Source organism: Sturnus vulgaris, chromosome 14 (assembly GCF_052056855.1).
Source record: "Sturnus vulgaris isolate bStuVul1 chromosome 14, bStuVul1.hap1, whole genome shotgun sequence".
Classification (NCBI taxonomy): domain Eukaryota; kingdom Metazoa; phylum Chordata; class Aves; order Passeriformes; family Sturnidae; genus Sturnus; species Sturnus vulgaris.
This window is the reverse complement of record NC_142256.1, coordinates 7278355-7305601: the sequence shown is the minus strand read 5'-3', so window position 1 is coordinate 7305601 and position 27247 is coordinate 7278355. Positions and strand designations below refer to the sequence as shown.

At 39.9% G+C, this 27247-nt stretch overlaps 1 long non-coding RNA gene across 1 annotated transcript in view; it reads right to left on the bottom strand.

Annotated features, from left to right (window-relative positions):
* Positions 1-1961: 1961 nt before the first annotated feature.
* LOC148222134 (uncharacterized) overlaps positions 1962-27247 on the bottom strand; it is a 50892-nt gene continuing 25606 nt past the window's right edge. Inside the window, exons 3-10 of the long non-coding RNA XR_015806672.1 lie at positions 20350-20431; positions 16470-16564; positions 14486-14543; positions 12322-12468; positions 11591-11636; positions 10046-10162; positions 5563-5672; positions 1962-4765 (exon numbers count right to left, since the gene is read on the bottom strand). This is a non-coding gene — a long non-coding RNA (uncharacterized LOC148222134). The remainder of the gene's footprint in view (positions 4766-5562; positions 5673-10045; positions 10163-11590; positions 11637-12321; positions 12469-14485; positions 14544-16469; positions 16565-20349; positions 20432-27247) is intronic.

Sequence of the window (27247 nt, the reverse complement as noted above, 5' to 3'; positions counted from 1 at the left end):
TATTTCCTATATTCTGTAACGCTGTCAGGAGAGTTATGCATGGTTTTATAAAATATTTCCTATATTCTGTAACGCTGTCAGGAGAGTTATGCATTGTTTCTCCATCACTTTTCTGAGGGCAAAAATGCCATTTTCCTTGCCTGCTGCTGATGGTCGATGAGTGGGCCATGCTGAACTCCCACACATCTGAATTTTTGAAGGTGTTCCTCTTCCTGGGCGTGTGTATCCCAGTGTTTAGTACCATATAAACCTCATGTGTGCAAACAAGTTCATTAAAATTGCAGGAGCCTGTAGCACATTTGTAACAGCTTGCCCAAAGGTTAACATTTATGGTTTTGCACTGCCAACATCCTTGCTTTTATGGGGCACATTTGTATGCTAAATTGCCTATTATGTTAAGCTGTAAGTTCCCATTTAGCAGCATCAGGAATAAGATTTGACTATAAGTGTTTAGATTTTATTAGTGCTGTGCTAGTCTTCTTAACAGCTCAAACTTCCCACAGCCTGAAAATTTGCTGCATCCTCTGGAGATGTTTTTAGGAGCAGCTGAGGACAAGGAGCATGGGAAGGAATGGGAAGGAAGGAATGGCAAAAAGGTGCCTTGCTTGTCTCACTTTTACACCAGTCCTGAATGCCATGTCCAGGCAATGATTGCACCTAAAACAATCTCAGCAAATCCCCTTTGCCAGCTAACGAGACCTGAAAGGTCAGCTGAAAATATTCCAGGGGGAAGGGTGTTTTATTGGTAGGTAAATATGACCAGTGGCTTTGGTTTTGCTGTAGGTTATTTCCCAAAGCATGACCTAGCAGAGGGACTGTGTTAAACCAGCCCTGGAAAGTGAAAGAGCAAATTTCAGCTGGATGTGCAGTTCTCAGAGGTAACACAAATGTATTTGCTAATTGAGCTGTGTTTCACTCACACTTCCCCTGCTAGCAGGGATTTCTCAGGAGATCCTGGAACTGAGGGACTTTAAAAAATGTCACAAAAGCCTTTCAGTTCTGGGCCACCAGACTGGCAGAGCAGGGACCTGATTTCAGGCAGTGTTTTAAAAGCCTCCATGAATATCTGCTCACCTTAGCAGTGACTGCAGTCTGCCACTGGTGACTGACTATGGAAAGTAACTTGACAAAAATAAGAGAAGCTCAAGTCTTTATCCCAGACTGTCTCTGTAAATAAATAAATAAATAATATATATTTTTTTTTAAGAGTGTGATTTTATTTTTTTTCCATTCCATCATCAAAAATGAGAATGTGAGAACACAGAGATGCTACTCTGCTCCTCAGCTTTTCCTACCATGCTGGAAAAGAGCATTCAAAGCAGATGTACTGATGTCCTTCACAGGGTGACCAGGCCAACTTTGCAGATTTATTTACATGGTGGGTGTAAGGATGATGCTCTGTGTTTGGGAAACACAAGCTCTTGGAAAATATTATCACTGCAATTTTTAGAACTAGCTGGTCAGCCCAGCCACAAGGGGAAAACACAGAAATGGAGCTTCAGGTTGGTCATACAGAAAAATAAATATTTTCCGTGGCTCACAAATAATCTTTTTATGTAACAGGATGTCCTTAGAGGCAAGCAGGAGTGATAAAAGCAATGTAAAATCTTCCAGCACAATCCAGAGCTGAGGAGGGCTGCCTCAGTCACTGATTAAACAGGATTGCAGAGTTGTGTGTTCTGCAGAACTCAACATTTTTCAGGGGTTGTAACAGCTGGAGTGAGGAAGGTGCTTTTTTTTTTGTGTAAAATACAATATCATTTCCAGGAGACAGAGGTCCCACATGAAAGGCTGAGGTCTCTGCAGGAATCTGTCTGCTGAACACGCTGACTTTGTTGCCAGTAAAGGCTGCAACCTCCAGCAAATGCAGACAGTGCTTTACCTATTAAGACAATCCGTAGGGGAGAGACTCGAGGAAAGTAGCTCAGATTTTTTTTTTTTTTTTTTTTCTAAATGACCTATTTAAAGTTAAATTTTTCAAATAATTTAAGGAGAAGACTTAGTTAATGCTACTTAATCAAAGTTCCCTGCAAATAACTTAAAGGTGACAGGTCAGCAAAGACATGCTTACTTAAAGAGAGTATTTTAAGATTTAAAATGCTAAGAGTCTTACCAAGTCTAATCTGCTAAAAATTATAATAAAGCATAAGAGAAGTTCAAACCTTATTTATTTCAAGATCAGATTTATTATTTTTTCAAGACCTTGCAGGCAGAGAAACAGACAAGAATTAACACAGCAACAATTTCATTGAAAGCACATATCCTGTATACAATGGTGGATGGATGATGATTGATACCTTCTGTTATCCAAAATATTTGGGATTTCTTGTCAATTATTCTTTATAGCCTAAATGAATTGTTTTGGGTTTTTTTGTGTTTTTGTTTGGGTTTTTTTTTTTTTTTAGGTAGTTGAAATAATTTGCTTTGGGAGTTGGTTTTCTTTATACAGACATGGTGTGACATCTGTAAATACATGCAGTACTCTGCTATTTCCAAGTTCTCCTTGGTTGTAAAGTTATTTTTTAAATGGCAGTTGCTGTAGTTTGAAATGAAAATGGTGACCTTAACAAGCACTGCCATTATTATGCCTTCAAGGGACTTACCCACTCTCTTTCACTCTGATATTCAATGTCTGACTAGCTTGGAGTTCTGGGTCTATTATTTTGCTGAAGTCACTAAAAGAAAGGGACTCTGCATTGTCCTCTGTTGCTTTCTTTGGGTACATTTCATATTAGAATACTGCACAGCAGGATTCTGACTCCAAGTTAGTAATTGGAATAGTATTCTAATTAGAATCACATACTAGAACTTCACTTTTCAGAGTTGCCTGGTGAATAAGTAATTGAAGAACAAACCCAAGTGATTTTCTGCTTTTTATTAGGCTGAGAGAGTAACGTGGAGCATCCAGTGAAGGCATCACAGACTGCTGGAAGGAGAGAATTCACTGCTGTAATGTGGTGGGAAAGGGAAAAAAAAAACAAAAACCCAGGACCTAATGAAGTGGAGCAAACCACAAGTTCAAAATTCGAAAGAAGACTTGACATAAGCACTGATATATTACGAGCCTAAAACCAAAATATAACTCAGCCTTGCAGCTGGGGCAGTGACAGGGCATGGACACCCTTTTTATATCAGAGCACTCTTGGGATTCCAGCCAGCTGAGAAAGGGAGGAGCAGGGCTCTGAGAGAGGGGGACACTGCATCACTGCATCCTCCAAATCGCTGCCATCCCAAAAAAAAGAATCCAGGACACATTTCAGATCCATCTGAAAATTTGTGAGGCAAATGTGTTCAAGCATATTAAGAACAAAGCAGCAAATCCAGACAGTTTTTAAATACTAAATGATGTGATTTAGTTTAGAATGAAGCAATCAGTGTTTGGTGAATGCCTTTAATAACATTGTCTCTCCCTCTGGAAATTACCTATTCAGTGCAGGAAATTTCTGTTTGGTTATTTCTGCAGGTAAACATTGTATTTATTACATTCAGAAAGCAACAGAAATGTAGATGGCTGAGCCTACAGAAGCTCCTGTAGCATTTTTCTTCTCCTTTACATTTCTAATAAACATGAATTATATATGGAGACAGCCATGCTTTGTTTAAACTGCTGCACTAAGTACCCCGTGACAGCAGTAAATCAATGGTTTGCTTTCTCATACATTTGAATGAATGTAATAACTGGAATAAACAATTAATCTGATGGATACACAGGAACTCTCTGTAGCTAAGGAGAAATAGAAGAATAATACTGTTCCATTGTTCATCCATTTGTCATTTGTTGATGGTCACACTTTATTGACTTTACATATTATTTGTCTAATTATTTGATTCTCAAAGTTATTTTGAATAATTTATTCGGTCTTGGCTTAAACTGATGTCTGAAATATATATTTTTTTGCTTGATCTCCAACTAATAAGCCAATTATGATCAGCTTTAGAAGTTATTAACCAGACTCCAGTTTCTATTTTTGCTGCCTAATTAAATGTAATGCTCCTGGTACTACAGTGACACACTGGGCACTTAATGTGTTCTTGTATTTTTTTTTTTAATGGTAGTATTTGTATAATATATATGCATGTACATGTAGATGAGATAATGGAAAAAAAAATAATTATTTATTTATAAATACCAATAGTTGCTTGTTTTTTTGACTTGAAAGATCAGGATGAGTTCCAGTTGGGCTTTAAGGCTGTTTGGATGTGTCAGGAGACAGTATGGGAGTGAAATTGTTCAGAAGAGCTTTCATTAAGCTTCTGCTACCAGGTGCCCTGGAGGTGCCATGGACATTATTAAATTAAGGGAGGAAACGAGGGTGGATGTACAGCAACATTCCCTGGACAAGCAGGAAACATAGGATAATAAATTTTGCAGAGCTTGGTCCATTTTTCTCCTGATTTTCTATTTTCTCCTGATTTAAAATGAAGGAATTTAAACCATTCACATGAGAGAAATAAATGCTGTATAGGAAGTTCTCATTCTGGTTTGTCTTTGCTAGGTGAAATCAAGGAACAAAGAAAATTCTCTCTTTATAGGACTATACCCACCATGCTTGCTGAAGTTCTTGGGGTTTTTTTTCATGAAATGCAGATATATTTAACTTAAAGAAGTTCCTGGAACATTTCTGACTGGGATTGGCCTTGCACAAACACAGACTTGACTGTTACTTACCCAGACATTAAATAGGGTCAGTTGGTAACTTTGTCCCAGACAAACTCCTAATTTACCATGGGTAAAGGGCTGGAACAAGCAAGACCAGGACTTTACCTGTAGGGAGAAAAAAATGAGATATTTCCCCCCCAGGAAACTTTATGCCATTTTTACATTGAGAATATCAATGTACAATCACCCAGCTGAGATCACAGGAGACATTCCTGCTTTCTTTGGGACAGGACAAGTCCAAAACATGAGCTTGCCTTTGGGAGGCAAGAGTCTTAATGGATAGCAGTGCTGTGAAAAATATTTATCTTTGTTTCCTGCCAACCCTGAGAAAGGATTCGGAATAGTTTCTGTGTAGCCAGTGGTATTGATGTTTAAATGGTCAAAAACATGGCTTTGAACCTCTTTGTCTCGAGGCCTGGATAATTTCTTCTGCAGAAACCAAACCAAGTTGCTTTAAAAAAGGAAAAGAAGCTCCCATGGATGGACTAATATATTTAAAAATATAAAAATAATAATAAATCCAGGAGCCATTGCAATGTTACAAGTTTTACTCTTTTTATTCAGAGAGGGGTTTATGTTTGGGGAGGATGAGACAAAACGTGTCACAAATTCCTTCTGCTAGGAAGAAATAGCATTGTTAGGTTCACTGTTTCCTCAATAATATTTCTGAATAACCACACAGATTTCTGTACTGATGAAGAAACACCAAGAGTTGTTTAACTTCAGTGGTATTTTCTTCTTTTAATTTTTCTCACATTATTTTTCTTTGTACTAGATTTGTTCATATTGCTTAGATCATCCTGTCTGCTTTTCTTTCCCCCACACCCCCTCCATATCTTCACTAAACCAACAAATTTGTGAACCCTTTTGCTTAATGTGAGCTTTTATTTTAGGTCTCTCACCTCTTGTTATGTACCCCAAAGAGGGGTTGGGGTGTTGGAGTTGATCCTGCACCAGAACACCAGGCAGAACTGCAGGCAGCTTCATTTTCTCCATGCCTGTGTACTATAACCTGAAGGTAAAAAAAAAAAAAAAAAAAAAAAAAAAAAAAAAAAAAAAACCACCCCAAAGAACCAAGGCTCTTCATTGTGTCCTTGAGTCCTCAGTGAGAGCTGCTCCATGAAAGGCACAGAGGGATTTTTCCTGTGGCTGACAGCAGCCCTGTGGCATCTGCTGTAAGGATGTGATGCACTTTAATCCTTGAGGTTATTCACTGCATTTCCAGGCATTTCCAGGCACTTCTGCTCCCTGTCCCCTGCCTCTCGTGCTGTCACATGCATTGCTGTGCTCACAGATGCACCTGGGCACACCTGGCTGAACTGCTCCTGTCACAGATAATCTGCCCTTCTGCTTCCAGGCTGTGCCAAAAATGTCTTAGAAACTGGCATGAATACTGAGCACCAAACTTGCAACTCGAGGTCTCCTCTTTCATTCCAATTTTAACATTTAGTCCCTCACTTGGTAACATAAAAATGATCGTAACTCTTTGTTTTCTTTTTCTACATTTCTTTTTCCAAATTATTCAATGTCAAAAGGAAGGTGGAAAAGTCTACTTGAAAACTTTGAGGAGCTCACTTGTTAAAAACTTCCAAAAGTAAACTTTTCCATGTTTGAAAAATCAAGTGAAAGAGAAAATCCAAGTGTGATGGTTGGATAAGGCTGATGATTACAAAAAGCCAAATGACAATGAAAATAAAATAGAGCTTTGAATTAAGACAACCTAATTTTATTTCCCTTCTCCCACTGACTGGCTCTAATAACTTTTAAGGACAAAGCTGTTCTGCATGACCACACTGGGATTGCATCCTCTGCTGAAATGTGAGTCCTCCTCTGCATTTTTCGTGAAATATAGTGAAATTAAAATGACTGATAATTGAGTTTGTAAAACAGCTTGGCAATCACGAAGGTGAGCCTGGCTTCCATACAGCCAAGAGACTTGCTGGTATTAATTCTTATTATATTAGGAGGGAAAAAAGTCAATTCCAAGATAACATTTCCTGGCTGATCTAAGGCCTGGGTGTCCTTACATTTTGTTTAGCCTACTTACAGATGTTTGATGGAATGTGGAAAGATAATTGAGTGGAGGATCAAGTCTTATTCCTGGAATTGCTTCTAGGGCCACTGAAGTAAATTTTCTCAGTTCGATAACATCAAGAAAGCTTAAGTAAATGAAACGTCCTGTGGTCAGAGCCAAGAAAGGTACCACTGCAATAACCAAAGCAGTCATGTTATCAAGAAATATGCCAAAGGAAGCCAGTAGCATTCTCATTTGAAAAGAAATAAATTTAAAAAATTATCGTAATCAGAATTCAGGAAGGGAAAATTGATCCCGCATTTGAAATCCATAAAACTGCATGTAGGAATAAAATGTTTTAAATGCAGTTAACACCTGTAGTCACAATCTCCTCTCTCTACCATACACTGGAGTCTCTGTCTGCCTCAGTCCTGTAGAAGGTGATAATTGCTTGCTGCCAAAACAAAAAGAATGGTAAATAATTATTATTCTCATGATAGTAACAGGTTGATTTTTTTTTCCTTGCAATGAAGGAGCGTGTGAACTCCACTTATTTGACTCCTGTGAGAAAATTAGCTGTTACTCTGATTTTTTTTTTTATTTTCTGCTTCCACTTTCCAATCTCCCTGGTCAGGGGTAGCCACTGCAGCAGCACAGGGCAGTGTGTTATGTTCTGTCACATCTGCTCAGATGCAAAGTGACGTGGATGTGCTGAGACACGACCTGATGAAACTCAACACGTCCCCAGCACCGAGCCCTGGCCTTGGGGACAAGGGTGGAAACTGAAATTCTGCTGCAAAAGGCACCACAGGCAATTCTGTGTTTATTTACTGGATTCATTGACTGAAGAATATTCCATTTCAACAGGGAACATAGTCAGTAATATTTAGTGAAAACATTTGCTGAACTCTGTGATTTCAACATATGTTTTGGTTTTTTTTCTCATTGCCTGTTTTGCAAATGTTAATGGGAAAGTCATAAATGAACAGAGGACCAATCTAAGTCATTGCTACTGCTTGTTAGAAACCAATTGAATACTTGATTAAACAATGTACAAGCTTTGTTCTAATCCCATTCATGGAATGAATTTTATTCCATAGAAAAAAATTTTTATAGGAAGATCATAAATAGAGAGCATGTCATGACAGATTTATCAACAAACTCAATTAAAGTAAAAGCTAGAATGTCTGGACTAGCAAAATTGTACAAGAAAAATTGCTTGATGAAGTTAATGGTAATGCATTATATCCAGTGATGATCTAGCCTTCCCTTGATTCAGGTTAAGATTTAAAAAGGAAAAAAAAAAAACAAACCAAAATCAGAATAATTTGTGGTATTGCTAATCAAATACAGTCTTTCTTATTAATTACTGATCTATCCATATATGATATATATATATGATAATATGATACATCCATAGAGGCTCAGGGGTGTGAGGTACTGGTGTCTGTGTTTGAATAAAGCAGCCTCCACCTCCATGGCTGTGCTCCATTTTTAACACTGCTGTGTGCTGCTGGCTTTGGACAAATTCAGCAGACAAATTCAGCTTTACCCATTTCTGCAGGTTCAGCCAGGCAGTCCCCAGAGCTTATCAAACCTTGGAAGGCTTTGACAGAATCAATTAGGTTGGAAAAGACCTCTGAGGTCACCAGACCCAGCCTTTGACCCAACAGCACATTGTCACCCAGACTTTGGCACTAAATGCCACGTCCAGGCTTTCCTGAAACACCTCCAGGGGTGATGACTTCACCACCTGCCCAGGCAGCTTTTCCCAATGTTTGACAGCCCTTTCTGGGATGAAATTCCCCCCAAAGCCCAGCCTGAACCTCCCCTGGCTCTGACTGAGGCCATGTCCTCTCCTGCTGTCACTTGTTGCCTGGAATCAGAGCCTGACCCCACCCTGGCTGTCCCCTCCTCTCAGGGAGCTGTGACAGTGATGAGGCTGAAAAATTCTCTCCACATCTCCTGCCCCTCGTCCTGGCACCTTCCTGTCCATGCCCACATCAGCAGCTCTGGGCTCCGTTCACACAGCTTTGCCCAGAGGGTCTGGGAGCCCTGAGGGCACACCCAAAATTCTGTGTGATGGCTCAGAGGCCATCTGTGCCCTGCCAGGACCTGCACACAGGGCTGGCACGTCCCCAGCTGCACATCTGCACTGAGGGGACAGTGCTCACTCAGAACCAAGAATCATTGCCCACACCCTGCTGGATTTACATTTGCAGCCAATTTTGGGACAGGCACCCGAACTCAAGTAATTAATGCACTCTGAAAAACCTAAAGAGCTTCCATTCGAATTTATTTCTTATTTTTTAGGAGCCCTCTCCCCTCACTTATTGATGATGTCATTGCTATTCAAGAAATAAAGGCCTCTGCTTTTTTATTGGGGTACAGCTGGATCTTGGCTTGCTCACAGTATTCATTACAAGATGAATAAAAATGTTGATTTTGCTATTTGATGCTGGTTATTTTTTCCTGCCTGCTTGTTATTTTTTCCATGTTGAGTACAGGTTGCTGCCTGTTTGTTGAAAGACAAAAGAAAATCAATGCAAGTGTTGAAAAGGAACCTTGAGTATTCAACTTTGCAAAGTTCTTAAATAAACATCAAGAAAAGTAGTAATAGAAAAAAAATATGAATGCCTGACTTAATTAGCAGTGTTCACACGAGGAATATTGCTTTTTAAAGTATAAAGGACCAAGTGGAAAAAGCAAAAAAAAAAAGAATTTCCAAGGAAACTAAAACTGGAATTATCCCATATATTTGCATTTCAGCTATGGTCATATTTAATACCGATATGTCTTAAATTATTTGTTGATACAGAGGAAAATTAAGTGAGAAAAATGAATCCCTCATACTTAAAATATAAAAAATAAAGCACGATTTTTATTTTAGTTGTTGCCAAGAATTATTGAATCACCTGTATAATCTTCCAGCTTCTAGCCTTTGAATATCTCAGAGCATTCATCTGGGCATTCTGAAGATGAAGAAACTTTAAATAATTTATGATCCTCTCAGGAAAAAAAAAAATGGCAAGGCTGCAGTCCTAGGTTTTTGTGTTTTTCTTCTTTTCCTTTAAGTTAATTCTACAAAAGAAGTAAAACATATGGATATATTCCCTGCCTGCTCCTGAATTAAGACATTGATATAAAAATAAACTGAGGAAACAAGTTGGATACTGAGTCACTGGATTGAGCAGAAATTAATTGTTTGGTTCTTCTGTATCAACGTCTATAAATTTCACATGGATTTTCTAATTCGTTGTAAGAATGTATTTTATATACCTTAATTGATATAACAGTGCAGAAGGCTTAAAAAAACACAGAGTCTTTTTAGGTAAGGAGCAAAACACATCATTCACACGGGAAAAACTTACCTAAAAAGTAGAATTAGTGATGTCTAGTTGCATTTCACATATAATTTCAAAGTTGCTTGCCAAGACAGAGCTGCCCAGCACAATTAGACTTTCTTGTACTAACGAGAGCAGGAGGAGCTGCCAGCAAAAAGAAAGATAAATCAACCAATCCTGAAATGCAACAGAGTTTTCTGTGGGGATGAGAAAAGCACATCCAAGGAGGAGCTGGGGAAATAAGAAGCCACTGATGTGGGGTTTGTTCAGTGATGGCATTTCCTAGGAAATAATGCATTAGGGGAGAACAGGAACAAGGACACCAGCTATTAGATATTGATATTTTCCACTTCTCTGGCTGTCAATTACAATTGTAAATATTTGGATTCTTAAGAAGAGTGCAAATACAGAGTCACAAGAGCTACAGTGATGTCCTACAAGAAGCTTTAAGCTTCAGCTCTCCTTCCCATTCCTTTGTCAATTTTTCAGCCTCCTCCCACTTCCCCAACCCACTTTCTTATAGTATTAAGTCATTTAACTGTTGCTATTAAATTCTCAGATGAGAAATGAGTAGGAGACTGCTTGCACTTCCTATGGGTGTTTGAATAGGGAGCACCAGAATTGAGAAACCAGCCAGAATTGTCCTGTGTAAATGGATGTGGAGTCACATAGAGAAGAGTGTTTGGTGTGTTTGAAGAGTTTTGTTAACCTCTGTCTTTAAAAAGCTGACACAAAAGAGCCACACTCTGGGCTTAGAATCAATTAACCTTTTGGTGCAAATTAACAAAATTTGTCTATTGGAGTCACTGGACACAAAATGGTGTCTCAAGACACAGCTATTCCTTTACTTTGCTGCAAGAAGAAAAGACATTTATCTACAGCTGATCTTGCACAGAATAGCCATTACTTTGGTATTGTAAGCAATGGTTTTGAACACTCTTTACAGAGCACACAAAAATAATTTTTCCACCTCACTTTCAGCCCCAGCCAGATTTAGCAGTTTCAGAGGTACCCTGGTAACATGCCACCAATGTGTACCAAAAATGAGAGAAACTGCTGATCCAGAAATCCTTTTAATTCAGGCAATTAAAGAGGTACAGTTCTGAGCAAAGCAGTTAATGTTTATACTCTACATGTTATGCAATTAAAAAAAAAGAAATCAAAAGCTCTTGGGGACTGTGCTTATTTTTTAATGAAATCAATGTCAGCATCTAGTTACTAATAAGAAACTCTCCATAACAGATCCTTGCAAGAAAGAAAGTTGTTTCAGCTTCAGGCTGATAAAAGGATTATTAGAAAACAGCTCTGTGTGAATGTGCATGGCTGAATGTCTGAACAAACTTGAAAAATAACACTTTGAAACCAGGCCCATATAAAGAAGACAGTCTGGTCCCACCAAAAGCCAGTGAGGATGTGGATCTAAATGTGATGGATTCAGGAGAGAATCTGGAACTGATGATAGTGGCTGTAATAAGGGCACTCACTCACACAAATCATCCTTTTGGATCTCTGGTCATGCTAAGAATTTAGGAGAAGTTTCCACAGTATTTTTTTTTTTTTTTTTGCACTTACCCACTGCCAGCTCGCTGGGATTTTCTGCAGTAGGACCCTGCACTTACTGTGTAAAATACCAGCAAAAAAAGGTTGGCATAATGAGTCATTACAATTTCAATCTTATTACACAAAGCTTCATTTGAGTCAAAATTCACAGTGCAGAACCACAGGGGTGCATTTCAGCCTGGGGAGAGAGGAATGAGGCACAAATTCTCTTTATGGGCAAGGGAAGGGACACAGCCCCTGTCCCCTGTAACCCTGGCAGTCACCTTGTGCCTCGTGTTCAAATCACACCAATGCTCAAAACACTCACAGGAAAATCACTGCACTCCAAACTTTGGGTTTATCTGATTTATCAGAATTTTTTTTTTGGAAAAGACCTTCCATTCACTCCGTGCAAAAGTATAATTGACAGTGATGATGACTCCTAATTGCCACAGGAATAAATGGAGGCTTTCAGAAACTGGGAAGGGGAGGGACATAAACCATATTAGCATGGGTCATGTATTTCCTCTCCTCTCATTATCTTTCCAGGCAGACTGCTAAATTTTCTCTTCCTACACTCTCATTGTTGTCCACAGAAAGAGCTTTTACTGAACCTGGTCACACCTTTCTTGAATTTTAGGATATATTTTTAATTATTGCTTTTTTAATAAACCATGGTAGCTTATATGCTTATGGTTTTAGCTGCTTGTTTTACTAACGACTTGTTCCAGCTAATTAAAGGAAATCTCCAGGAAATCTCTTACTTTTGATAAGTAGGTTGCACAAACATCTTCAAGGAGAATGCATCCTTCCAGACATAAATCTGTGCTTAGAGCTGCCAAGTCTGTTTGCACAGGCTGGAGTGCTGTGCTTGTAACTTCGGGTTTATTTCATTATTGTGGATTCATGTGCTGTTGAAAAGAGATATTTATTATTAATTACTGAGGATTTTTAAAAGAGCATCTTGTCAAATATTTTTAATTATGGACAATGCAACTGTATATTAGAATCAGGCGTAGATTTACTGGGAATATGTACATCAAAAAGGGTTGAATTCCCAAAAAAGTGCATCCTAACTTTCAAGTTAACAAAAGTGTTTCTTCTTTTAGTACTTCAGTGCAATTAAGAGATTTGATTTATGAATGTGAACCATCTGATCTTTCCAACTTTTTAATTTTTCCTAGTTTTTGCAGACAAACTCAGTTTTAATTCAGATATCTTGCACTGCTTACAGAACTTTACACTTAAAAAAAAAAAAAAATCCAATTATCAGAGCATTATTTTGAAAAGCAACTTTGCAGCTGCTGTGAAAGCAGAGCCTAAATAAAAAACCCCCAGACTTTATTAAAGATGAGAGCTATATAGATCGTGTGTTTGAATTCATTCTCAGATGAACTAGGAAAGCTCTTGCTAAACCCTGCAGGGGCAGAAAGGTGCAGGTTAGGAGTGCAGTGCTGCCTCTGCAGAATGGAGCAGCATCAGGAATTCGGCTTCAGTGCTGGCATGCAGCAGAGCAGCACAAAAGCACCCCTCGTCCAAGGGGCTTGCAAAGGCACTTTGGGAAAGAGCAGGATTTCCACTCTGCCTGTGCTGGGGGCTGACAGAGGATTCATCAGGCGTTATTGATTTGGCAGGAGGCATGGCTGGAGTGAGGAGGATTGATCTGAAATCTCCCTTGGCTGAGTTAACTATTGAAGGATCTGTTCATCTCGGGATGAAGCACTGAGGAGTGACCTGCAAGGATGGGAAATGTGCATCTCTGTCCCTTTGCTTTACAGTGCTGTGAAAAGCTCTGCCTTGCTCTTGCCATTGGCTTTTTTCCTCCCTCCATTAGCTTTCAGAAACATTCTCTTTGCTAAGTTTAGCATTCCTTGATTTTCCTGGGCAATTTCTTTGCAGAATTACAGAGCAGCACTTTCACTGAGATGATCTGGTAAAGGGATAAGGGACAAAGAGCTATCGACTTCTACTCAAGCTGCACTCCTTCTTGTGAGACACTGAAGGTGGCAAAAGCTATCCACCGGCAACCTGGCTTAGCTGGTTAGTTCTTAGCCAGCCCCTCCTGTCCCCAGATGTCCCAGCATCTCCCCAAGACATTCCTGTGGTCACTTCTGCCATCCCTTCCTTCGCCCTGTGTGAGTCACTTAAGAGCTGGGCGTGGTGATCCTTGTGGGTCCCTTGCAGCTCAGAATATTCCGGGATTCTGCTGCCCTTGCAGAGGAACCTGCAGCTTCTTATTCTCAAAGACAGGACCAGGAGCTAGGTGCCCCAGGAGGATTGTCCTTGCTGAGCTTTGTCACCAGGAAAGCAGAGGCTGGGAGCTCCCAGCTCGGTATTCACCCAGCCAGCTCTGCCCTCCACCTCACACCTGCAACACCTTCCTGCAGGTTCTACCAGTCCAGACTTGGCTCAGTGACAGCCATCTGAAATATTTCTGCAAGGAGCATTTCTCTATTCCTCTCTTTGGTTCCTTTTTTTTTTTTTTTTTTTTTTTTTTCTCCCTTCTTCTTTTTATTTTTTCCCCATTTCTGTCACTTCCCAGGTGACCTGCCAGGTGCCTTCATGGCCTTTCCTCCAACTCGTCATTTCACATGAGCTGCTGATACATCAAGTGCCACCATGGATTAGCTTCTGATCTCAGCTTGTTCAGCTTTTCACTGCACTTAGGGACAAACAGATTCATTCTTTGTCCTGTGCTGCTCCTCACAGTCTAAAGGTCCTTTCTACAGACAAGGCCATTTCAGGGTTTTTCCTGCAGTTTTCTTCAGGGAGAAATAAACACATTTTTCTTACCTGCTTCTCACTTTCTCCTTGTGGCAAAGAAGTGAAAGGCATTCAAAGGCAACACCAAGAAGCGATGGCTTTGTAAGTATGTTTTGCAATGGTTTAAAATGAATGTAACATTGATATTGTAATTTAGAATGTTACCTTTAAAAGCAGGTTATTCAGACTTCCCAGCCTTACAAAGGAATAAACAGCACATAACCTGAAATAAAGAATAAGCATGAAATTCAATGAATCTGTGTAGCTCAAGATCTCAAGATCTTTATTTCATTACTTGGATTACCTTGTCCAAGATCTTTATTATTTTAAGTATTTCAATCTTAAGAACCCTATATATATGAACTTATTTTCCCCACTTATTGTGCTTTACTTCACACCAGCTGTAAATGGGAATTCAGTCCCAGGGACCTGACTGAAGTAAATCCGAAGTAAAAGTTCCTCGATGTTCATAATGTTATTGTTGAGTTTGCATTTCAGGGTAAAAAAAATTAAATAATCAGATAGACCATGCCTTTGAAATTGTTAATCATGAGAATGAAGGTGCAAACCTACATTTGCATGGATTCCTGTGAAGGGAACAAAAGAAATCACAGCCCTTCTTTTAATGATTAATCAAATGAAGAAGGCTCTATTAATAGTCTGGTTCTTCCTGAAAGACACACAGGAAGGGAAATCCAGAACAGTGAAGGATCTGATACAGGGCTGACAGTGTTTCTTTCAAAAAAAATTTGTGTTGTTACCCAAGAAAAAGCTCTGACTTCTGAGAGTTTTATTACATTTTATAAACTTCTCATCTTTGCTACTGAAACCACTAGACTACTTACTGTGTTAAAAATAAAGTGATCATTGTAGTGAGTTCACCTTCAAATAATCTCATATTTCTTCTATACTGCCTTTACATTTATGAGTTACAGCATATTGATTTCACCCTTCCCTTGCACTGAGTTTGACTCTCCCTTAATAGACAAAATGACTATTTGCTTTCTATAAATCCTACTATTTGTATTTCTTTTCTTCTCTGAGCTGTAATCTGTGACTTACAATAGGCCACTGCTCAGTGAAATGATGAGGTTCTGGTTCAGCCTTAATATTGTTCAAACAACACAAAAAGTCCAAGTGCCAGCCTGTTGTTACCAGAGCTTTTCTCACGGGTGCTCTTTAAATTATCTGACTTCCCAAGAAGCAGAACAGTGCTTTCTATTCCCCTGAAAGCTGCTCAGGTGATTATCTCCTGGCACATTTGATCCCCTCACAATGTTCAGTGCTGGCTCCTGTTGCTGCTCCATCCCCTGCAGCTCCAGTTCCTCATTCCCTGCTGCAGGTTTGTGAATTGCTCTGAATTCCTCGGGACTCATTCCCTGGCTGCCTGGGAATTACAGCACCCTCCATCAAATTCTCCTTTGCCCCCAGCACCTTCCTTGGCTCTGGGAGGTGCCTGCAGGTCCCTGGGCTGTGACCTGAGGGTTCAGTGCAAGCTCCATTCCTTACACCTAACAAAAGAGGACGTGGTCCCTGCACAGGTGTCACCCAGCCCCAGCCTGTCCCCTGGGCCAGCCTGCTCCCTTGTCAGAAGCTCTTGTCACATTTTTCACATTTGACCACATCCATTTTTCATTAAGGGATCAGGTGAGATATCAGACCCCAGCCACTGCTGCCTTTTCTGCAGAAAGAAATAAGAATTTCAGGTAGGAAGGAAAGCACTGCACGCCACTGAGAAATGTGGGTTTGAAGTAATAATTGGAGACAGAACTGCATGGAATTAGCTCATTATTCTTTAAAACTGGTCTTTCTCCATGCTCACCTTGATGTTTATCCCACAGTCACAGTGAACCCAAGTTAGGGAGTTTTTAAACTGAAATGAAGCACATAAAGGTCAGTCCAAACTCAAGTGGAAGGATATGGGTCCTTCAATAGGCTTGAAAAGAGGAAGGAAAAGCCTGTTGATAGAATATATTTTTGTTTGCTTCCTTCTAAGCATGCCATCCATAAAGAGCTCAATTCAGGAAAGAAAAAAAAGACTTAATTAATGCAATCAATGTTTGTGCCAAACTGTACTGAGCAGGTTCAGCATCTTGGTTTGCCTGGGTTTCTCTTTTCTTCTGCAGAAATGCCATTTTTCACCACTTACTGTCCTCAACCTTTGGTCAGCTTTGCTCTCCTTTCAACTTTTACAGACTTCTTTTGGAGGCATTTCTTCTCCAAGGGTGAAAACAAGATCTGTACCTGTTTTGGAGAAAAGCTTTTTTCACCCACTGAATAATAAATGCAAAGGGAAAGAGTGCTGAACTTATGAAAAACTTGTGGATCTCGTTGGTTTTATTTTTTTTTTTATTACTATGCAACTGAATTGTATATATGATATTCCTTTTCTTAACTCGTTTTCAAAAACAGATATTTTGATGAAATGATAAATTCATCTGGAATCTCCATAAATATAATAAAGAAAAAGATGATTATCAACTCTCACATCACTAAGATATATTGGCACTTTTACTAAAGTGGAAAGACTTGACCTAACTCCTTAATAATTAGTAATATTTCTGTAAGTTAGTAAAAATTGCATTTAACAATAGTCACATTTTCATTTCAGTGGATTAAAATAGATTTTAGAAACACAGCCTCGTGCCTCATACATCAAACTCCAGAGGAGCACTCATTGCAATGGCTGGTGGTGAAAGGAGCGGGTTTATAACAGACAATTTATCACAAAACAGTACTGGAAAATCACTCCAACAATTTTAATCAGGGGCTAGCAGGCCGAGAAGGCTGTGAGACAACCAAAGAACAGAGGAACTGAATGGAAAATGCATTCCCTGCATGTGGGGCAGCTGCTCAGTTCCCTCATTCTTAAACAATTTAAAGCTATGGCTGCTGTGGGCTTCCCCACTAAATGTTATTCCTTCTAATGCAGCTGCCAAGGTATTTTCCAGATGGTCTCCAAACAGGAAAATGTTCATGGCTACATAAGATGCAGTTGTTTACTACAGGAAAAGCTGTGCTGCAGAACTCTGTCTGGTTTTGCCGCACTGAGAATTCCCCCTGTTCCTTGGGATTCTCCTTTCCCTGGCAGTGGGTGTGGAGCAGGAAAGCAGCCCTGGCATGGGATGGAAATTCTGCACCTCTTTCATTTAACCTCCAGCCTAAAGCCACTTGCTACCAGCTCGATTCAATCAGCTCTGAGGTGTGGAGTTATGGAAACACGTGGATGTGTTTCCAAAAAAAGGAGCTGGGTTGGGTGGAGGTGCCTCCACCTCTGCCAGCAGGGCAGGATTTTTATCCACACACAGATGTAGAAAGGCTGAACAGAGCTCTTGGGCCCTTTAATCTGCTCTTTGATCATCCCTGGAATAGATCAAGGCAAAACCATTCCTTTCCTGTCTGACAAAAAGAACTGAGTGGCTCCTCTGTGTTAAACATCCCCTCCTGCTCTGGAGATTGGGCTCAGCAATGTCAGGAATGTCTGTCAGGATTGTCAGGACTGTCACCTCCTCACTGCATCTCTGTGCTCAGCATCAAGGGCTGACCTGGGAGAGCTGTGCCCTACCTCACTGAAGAGCTGGAGTAACTGGGGCACGTCCTTCCTGAGCAGGGCAGGTGGGATTGATCCAAGAATCCACAGAGAATCCTGAGGAAGACCTGAATTGTTTGTGCACCAATGCAGGCAGCCTTTAAAAGCAGCCAGAGGAATTCTAACAAATGGTGCCAGTGGTGAAAGTTGATATTATGAGAATCAATAGATGCCTGGTATGAAAAAACAGTGGTGGCTGGAGTACATTCATCAAAGTCCTTGCATGCTCAAGAACAGATAGTGCCATGGTGTGTATTAAAGATGGACTAGGGCATAAAAATAGAGCAGCACAAGAAAAGAATCGATTTGGATCAAAATCACTCTTGAAAAGAATGATAAATAGTCATTGAGAGACTACAGGGATTCTTTCTGTGTAATCCAAAAGGTTACCTTAACCAATGATTGATATCTTGATATTATTTATTACACACAGGCACAAAACCCACCTGCAATTGTTTAATTTTCTTTCATTGGAGAGAAATGCTACAGGCAGCAGCCAGGCCCATATGTTCTGTGCTGTGAAAATTCACAGGGTTCTTCAAAAATCACCAAATCCACACAGTGGAATTTCACTGGAGCCAAAGGTGTGGTAACCAGTGAAGATACTAAATAAGGGATAGAAAAATAACCTTGCTGATATTGGAATCCTGTTTGCTCATTTCAAATGTAAGGAAGAACAGAGGGGAGAGGGGCCATGATAACATCTCCTGTTCCAAAAGGGCAATTAAAAAAAAAAGGTAAGGAAATATTCTTTCAGTTTACTGTGGGTCTCTCTCTTCCTGCATTCACAAGTTTAATCCCTAAACTGCTTGAAACAAAGCTTTTGGACAATTTAAAGCACAACATGACCCATAATGAGGGAGCAGATCTGTTATCCCAATGCTTCTTCTGTTCTTTCCCCCATTTTATGATACCTGGCACTTTGGAATGTCCCTGCCATAGGCATGCACAGGTACTCACTTTAGTACCTAAAAAATAATTCCTGTTGCACCTACTGACTTAAGGATGCTAAACCCAAAACCTGAAACAGCTTAAAATTCATCAAGTTAAGAGTAGTACCATGGATACAGGGCATAAATCCATATTTTGACATCCTGAAGACACCGTTAAGCTTTTTGTTATCTTATTAAATTCTATCAGGCTTGCCTTGCAAAGAGTACAACCAGGATTGATAAATGCTTGGCTTCAGCTACACTCTCCCATTTATTTTCACTCTGTCAGACTTAATCCATAACTTCTGCTCAAAGGCAATGGGCAGGAGATGAGGGTGCATCTTGACTCAGCTGGTAGCTGCCTACTGGCAGCCAAAAGCTACAAGAATTTGTTATTATTATGATTCAGACTGCATCCTGACACCATTTATTTTCACTTTTTTATAATCTATTCCCTGAGGAGAAACAATTTATAATCACATTATTTAATTAGTTTTTATTTAGTGTCAATTTGCTTAATCTCATTGACCAGGAAGCATGGATTATGGAAAGAGAAAAAATACCTCAACCTTTAAACCTAACCACAACCACAGCATCTGAAAAACACATAGAAGACATAAATGGAAAACTTGAATTGCTGGACTTAACATAAAAGTCATCTTTTACTCAAGCTGAAAGCTGTGCAGATATTCCTACCCCATGGCTATGGACAAGCTTGATTTATCCTGAATATTTTAAGTGATGGAGGGGGTCTCACACTGGGTTTCACCTCAGATCAGTCTTTGACTGGAACCTTCTCCATTTTCTATCTGATATTTCATGCTAGGGACAGGAACAAGTAAAGAAAGCTCATTTTCTCATGGCATGTTCATCACTCCCCCCAAAAAATGCATTTTCCTTTGTCTAAGGTCTCATTTTGGATCTGAAAATGGCAGAAAAATTACATCCAAGTACACTTCCTTCAGTGAGCTGCCAGCCAGATGTAAATAAAACAACCACATATGGATTTTGAGCATCAGTTCCTCCCAGACAGCAGTGATATAAACTCCCTCTCACTGGAGGGCTTTAGATTAGATTAGACCAGTCTCTTGATAAGAAACTCAGAAGTGCTGGCAGCCACAGAGAATCCCCTTTGCAAGCAGAGCTGTAGAGGAGAGAGGAGAGCTGTGTGAGCCAAGGGTTTCCACCTTTTCATCAAAATCACACCAAATGGCACCAAGTCATCAGAGCAGGAGGCAAAAAGAGAATCTTGCCTGTTTGAGAGAAAGCAAGGTGTGTTCTGAGAATATTCAGTCACTTCCTGAATGATTCATGGGTAGGAAAAGAAAAGAAATCAAACCAGACAGAATTTGTCAGTTTACTTCCAAATTATTCCCGTCAGTGGATTGCTCCACTTCTAACTCTGACTGTCAGCACTGAATGTGGCACAAGTGCTGTGCTCAAGCCTCAGACTCAATATTTTAAAGCCTTATTCAAAACAGAAAGATCAGTGATTCTAAGAGACTTACCACTGGTTTGGTGGTGAGGGATGAGTTGCACTGACTTGCTGAGCCTCTGCAGGAACACAGCAGTGGTGGGAAGGACTTCACTCTGCAGGGAATGGGAAGAAGAGGGAAAGAAAAGGGTAAAGGGGAAAAGAAGGAAAGAAAAGGGTAAAGGGGAAAAGAATGATTGATACAGACTGCAGAGGGAAAGAATCTATTATAATTACTATTAATATTACTGCTATTATTGTTGCTGTTTGCTGTTTTGTTGTTGTTATCACTGAGTAGCATAGAAATAAAATGTCCCTTCAGATGATGCTTAGGGTTTGTGTCACCCAGGTGGGTTTGTCCCCAGAGTGGGATGAGCAGCACTGCTGGAGTCCCCATAGATAATTGTGTATGAGCACTCGTGTTCCAGAACCTCTGTATTAGGACTTTAAACTAGATAATAAAACTCCATGACATTACCTGGCAGGGACACTTGATGCTTGAAAGCAATTTTTTTAAATTTTAAGTGAAATTCCTATTTTCATAGAGAATGCACTCACAGTTGTCATCCAGGCTTTGCTGCTTTAAGGAACCTGATACCTTTTATAACCCTGTTGGTTCTAAAGCTCACCTGCCCTCCCTCCCCCCCCATAATTTGGGCAAAGATCTGATGAGGCTGTTTCCCACTGTTCTGTACTGAGCTTTGCATAGGCTGGGGTAGCTGAGCACTTTGTCAGCTCTGACACCTGTATTCACTCCTTTTAGGTAGCACAAGATCAATGGCCCTACAATAACATTTTATCTTATTCCTACTTTTCACATGTCTTGCTGCAAAAGTGCTCCATGGGGGGGAACTGTGGCACTGTGGTTGGATCATAATTTTCCAGCTGCTGCACTGCAAGGGGAGGAACACTCTCAATGCCACAGAGCCCATTTCACTGTTTTAGCAGGTATATTTATTCATAGGGCTTGTTTATTACCAAGACGTGTTAAAAGTGAAAATAAAACAAAATCAGTGTTTCTGGATGTTCCTATTCATCATTAGAATCCATCTGAATTGAAAAGATGTCAATGCATCAAGCAACTATTTCCTTTATCCCTTGAGTTTTTGAGAAAATCTTATGAACAGAATCTCAATCGCTCCCTTGATTTGGGATATAAAAAAATCCTATGCTGATTCCTTAGCAATTTAAATTAATCAAATACAGAGTATTGTGCACATGCAGATAGCTTCCTTCTCACCTGCAAGCTGCCAAAAGGTCTTATAGTTTTCTTTAAAAATGCTGCTTAATCTGCTCCAAACTGTCAGTGCTGTGGTTTATACCAATTTCCACAACAAAATGAACTGGGGGATGCTGGTGGCTGTCACTCACTCACCACAAATCCACTGGAAACAAAGAGCCTGGCACAGGAACAAGCTCTAGCTGAAGAAGAGATTTGTACTTTTTCACAATCTTTGCTAAAATGTTCTGCCTGTGAGTGCCAGCCAACCAAGTCCGTGAAACCCTGGTTCAGATTTCAGCAACACTCCCGTGTGCTCCTTATCTCCACTTAAATAAAGCATTCAACCATGTTGATTTAGCAGCAGTTTTGACCTCCTTAAATTACCCTGTCTCTAACCAGTTGATACTTAAGCTACCAATTACCCTGGGGGCAGAAGAGCAGTCCTGATCCCAGGGATTTGTTGTGCAAAAGGCTGAATGACCCACTTATGCAGACAGAAAAAAAAAAAGAAAAAAAAAAAAAAAAGAGACAAAAGTGAAGGAATTGTGTAGCATGTCAGGAATATCGAGCTCTTTTTCCACCTCACATTTATATTTTTCATCAGCATAGTTCCAGAAGAACCATTCTGAGCACTGCACCGATTGATAACCCCTGGAAAAGTTGGTGACACACCAGAGAAATGGAGCAGAGGATAAAGGAGTGGCAGCTCTGAGCTGGGAGCAGTGCAGCAATGTGAAGATCTATTCCCTGCCTGTGCTCATTTGTTGGGACAGAATGGTGAAAGGAGTCCAAAACTAAGGATTCACATCCATTACCAGGCAAAAGAAGGGGAAAAAGAATTTTCTCCTTACTTCTTTTGATTTCAGGAGTGATTAGGTTCACTTGCATCTCTTAAATTGCTTGGTAAGTGTTCTATCTCTCTCCTTACAATAAAAGGGATAATATATTTCATTGTAGCATTTTCACTCACAAGAGATTGGAATCATAAAGAACCAGGAAGAGGGGGGCAAGGTGATATTCTCGGGACATTAGGATGCTTTAAGAGTTGTTTCACTTTCTGTCTAAAAGCTCTCTATCACCTCTCTTCACATCCTGTAAATAAGAGAGCTGTTTCTCCTGAAAAACAGCATTAATGGTCATTTTAGGTTTTCTTTTTGGTTTTGTTTTTTGTTTTTTTTTTTTTTTTTTTCCCAGGATCTATTATCCTCTGCACACAATTCATCAGGACATTCTTCAGTAGCACCAGCCTGACTTAAATCTCACTGCAGACCCCGGTGTTCTGTCACAAAATAAAATGAATTATCATGGCAACAATGATTTGGAAGATTCAAAGTATAAATTTTACTTCCAAGGTGCCATTTTATCCTGCCATCAATCCATCACCCATTTCCCTGACTCAGGAGCCAAGCCTGGGAAAGCAGTGTGTAATTTGGAACAGATCAATAATCATTATCCTTGTTATTAATATCAGAAATTAGTATTATTGTGGGCATGAGGGCAATCTCTGAGCCATAAGGATCAGCACTGTCACTCACAGAGCTTCAAACTACATCAGGTGTAAGAGAAACCAGAATCAGGCCCCACAGTCCAACACTGATGGTTTTTAAAGTTATGCAACAGCACCAATTTTGCAGTGCATGGTAAAGGTCAACAGATAAAATATTTGGAACTTTTACTCATGAATATATTTAATTTGCTCCTGCGAGTGATTTCGATTACATTTCACAAAATACATAGCTGCTCCTCGTTTTGCAATTAAAGATTTCTAATAATGCAGTCGAACCTTCTTAATCATTGTTCATTCTAGCATAAAGCAAAGCTTGCTGTGTTTAAAGAGAACCAAGTCATCTCAACAGCATTCCTTTTTGTTCCTTTTTATTTTATGAGATTAGAATACGTAATAACCTTTGCCATAACTGGCTGCAGTGCGAGTGTGAAGAAGAGTAAAACTCACACAGTGGATTATATGGCTGGGACAAAACTCAGCTCTGTAATTAGGTTTGGTTCTGTTGCTTAGGTTTGCAGAAAAAGTCAAAATTAATGGTTCTTTGCCCAAGATTCCCCTGCAGAGTCACATATAATAATTAAGCATGCTTAGAGACAGGCATATCATATGAATATTTGCCAAAACCATTGATTTATTTTTTTTCCTTGTTAAAACCCCATCATTTTTGAAGAAAATAAATAGAAATACTCAGTGCCTACACAGTCATCATTTTAATTGCCAATAATGAAGACACTAAAATAGCCTTGGAACACTCACAGACCTTGACACTCATTCTGATAAAAATTCAGGCTAGTCTCAGATATTTAAAGTCCAGGGCTGTGCTGCAGAACAGTCTTGGGACTGACCAGAGAGAATTTACAGAACCCTCCCCTCCAAATCCCCAAAACTGAGCATGAAGTTCTTTTTAACAGAAGCTTCATTTTCATTAAAAAGAAAAATGTGTTTAGGCAAGTTGATGGAGAAATGAACCAATTTGAATGTATTGAAGTTCCTCGCCTTGCTACAGTGCTTTTTAAATGGTGTCTAAACAGTTGGTCACAGATTTATTTATGTTTCCGTGTAAAGAAAGAAAATATTGTCATTTCCTATATGGGAAACAGTTTCCCTAATTATTTGGCTCCTTCTTCTACTACATAAACAGCAATTTGTACCCCTCTCCTTCAACTGGCTGCAATTAACAGCTACATTGCAATAAGCAGATTATGTTAATTAAAAACTCAAAACTATGTAAACAATGGGAAAGCTGACTAGCCATTTTCTATTTTTGCCAACTGGGAGGAACACAAGAGAAATTAGTACCAAGCTTAATTTTGCTGTTTATAATTCAACTTATTTGTAACAAATTACAGCATTTTAAAAGTATTTTTGAACAATTAACTGTATTTCTCAACACTCTTTGAACCACATCCCATCTGTACAAATGGGGGGAAAAAGGTGTTAAAAAAAAAAAAAATCTAGAAAGGTGTTAGGGGAACAGATTTGCACACATCATTACCAAAGTGGAATATTAAACACAAGTTTCCTACCATGCCTGAGTCACACTCTCAAAAAGTCATAGCTAAGGACAAAAGTGTAACTTAGTTCTGCTTCTTCTGCAAAAATGTGAGCAAACTCCAGGAATAAACAGTACCCAGCTGACACCAATAAATTGTGAACTTTCCCCATGTTGCCACAGTTTTGCAGAGTTTTGGGTTTGTCCTTCCCTTTCCACACCAGGATTGTTTAAGGAGAGTGGGAGGCTGGGGTGGAACTGGTAAATATTTGTGTTTCCAATGCTCCTTTCTGACCATGGGATTGTATTCAATGGGAAACTCTTGGACTTTGATGGTCCTGGTAGGTCCCTTCCAACCCAGGATGTTTTAGGATACCCCTCCTAACCCCACCACCAAGGGAAACAGAAGCACAGGGAGGCAGTGTACAGAGAGATTATTGACTGGGAACTTGCCCTTGGCCAGACTTTGGTAAAAAAAAAACCAAAACAGAATAAAAAGAGTGATAGCCCTGCTTCAATTCCATCCAGGAAATAATCTGAGTGCAGGAGGGAGACAGCTCATTTCCTTCCCCTGGTTTGCATGGCCAGAGATTGCTGGGGGACAGCACCAGGCTGGGGAATGGCCATGCTGGACTCTTTCAAGTTTTTTTTTTGTTGTTGTTTTTTTCCCAAAACCGTGTAGAAAAAGCAGATGAGAGCACATGGAAAAGCTGGGGCCAGACTTTCAGAGTGGCCAATATAAAAATACCAGTTCAGTGCATGGTTTCAATTCCAGCCCTGAACCAAGCTGCTTTAGCAAATGGCAACGGTCTCAGAGGATGTGAAAGTTGCTGATGGATGCATTATTCAGAGCCCCTTAGGAGGCCACGAAATGCTCAGTGCACAGCACCAGACACCAGCAGCAGGGGAAGCTTGAGCAGGGCAGGCATTTAGGAGCACTCTCCACATCGTTAGAATCTGCACCTCCTCCCCTCGAGTAGTTTACAGAGAGGGAGAGTACCGGGGAGTTTCATGTATATTATGCTAGAAAAGACATTTCCTCTGTTTTAAGGGCAGCACTGATTTCCCATCTCTGCTCCCCGCAGAGCCCACGGCCGGTGGGAGGGCTGCTCGAAATAAAAGTGCAGTTGATCATTTCACTTTTTGTATTTCCACTGTTTTCCTTTTGGAGACATGAACTTTAAATGAGCTGCTGTAAAAAGCTTCTTGGGGTCAAAATAGAGGAAATCACATCCACCACAGAGACAGGCACTGAAAAAAAACCCTAATATGACCATTATGTTCAACTCAGCAGTCTTTTTCCTGTTGGTAGGGTTTCAATACAAGCTTAGCATCAAGCCAGGCTGTCAACACCAATGAAATCTATTTCTGTGACATTGAAAGAGCTCTTGACAAAAGTCAATCAGTTTAGGGAATGTGTTTTGTTGGGTTTTTGTTGTTGTTGTTTTTTTTAATAGCACCTGGAAACAAGATGGGGAAGAGTTGGAGTTTACAGAATTGCTGATTTTCCTTAGTTCCAAAGAGGTGAGGAATTTGTACTAAGTAAACCCATTTATTCTACAAGTAGCACATGTAGTGTTTGATGGTAACAGCTGCATTTCAGCCTGACCATTTTCTCAGAGTCTTGTTTCTTAACAGAGTTAACCCTTTTGCCAGGTCTTTTATCCTGAAATTATTGGAAGGGTTTAGATCTTGTTGTGACTCCGTTTCTGGGTCAACACAGAGCAGCCCTCGGGCTCCTGGGTTAAACAATTTTAATTTTCATACTATAGAAGGAGGTGTAACCCAGATCCTGTCACTGACTCAAGGCCACAGCTCTTTTCAAGCTCAGTAAGAATTCACTTTCTGAAGTCTCTTCACCTCAGAATAAGATGATGATGATGATGATGATGATTGTATAATCATCATCACCAAGATTTCTAAGAATCTGTGCATAAAGCCAAATGGTGGACCATGGCAATATTGCAGTTTCACACAATGGCTGTGATGGGGATTTTTTTTTGTTTTCTTATCAAAACACAGCATAGAGAATTATATTAAAGCAACTAACAAGGTGATTTCAGAGTGAGGCACATAAAAGTTAGTGACAAAATAACACTGTCCATATTTCCTTGTCTCTAAGCATGGGAGTTATTGCTGTATTGAAACATCATCCACTGTTTTTCCTTTTGATCTCCTGACAGTGCCCAGAGTGAGAATCCTGCTCACCTGAAGCCCAGTCAGCTGTTCCTGCTGCCCAGCCCACTGACACTCCCTCAGAGCAATGGCATTCCTGAAGTTCCTCGGAGAGTGCAACATTTTCCCATTTGTGAGAAAGACTTCATTGTTTTTAAGATTTGGGGTAAGGAAGGGTTGGCAGAGAATCACAACCATTGCTGTTTTCCTCCCCCTCCCATTCCCTGCCCCACCAGGGGTGATGAAAAAATCCAGATGTGCAAAGCTCACCTTCAGTGTGACAGCCCTGAGTGAATTTTGAGCTGACAAGGACATAAACTCTTGTAAGTGAAGTGTGTTATTGATTTGTATGCAGCCACAGTGCAGAGATCAGGGGAAGTTCAAGGCTATACACTGTCGTTAAATTCCTCTCAGATTAGGGGGGGAAAAAAAAAATCTAATTACTTTCATTGAGGTACACAAAATGAAAAATCTATTTTAGTATTTTGAATTTAAAATTGATCAATTCCTTTGTGCCATTTACCTCTTGAACTGAT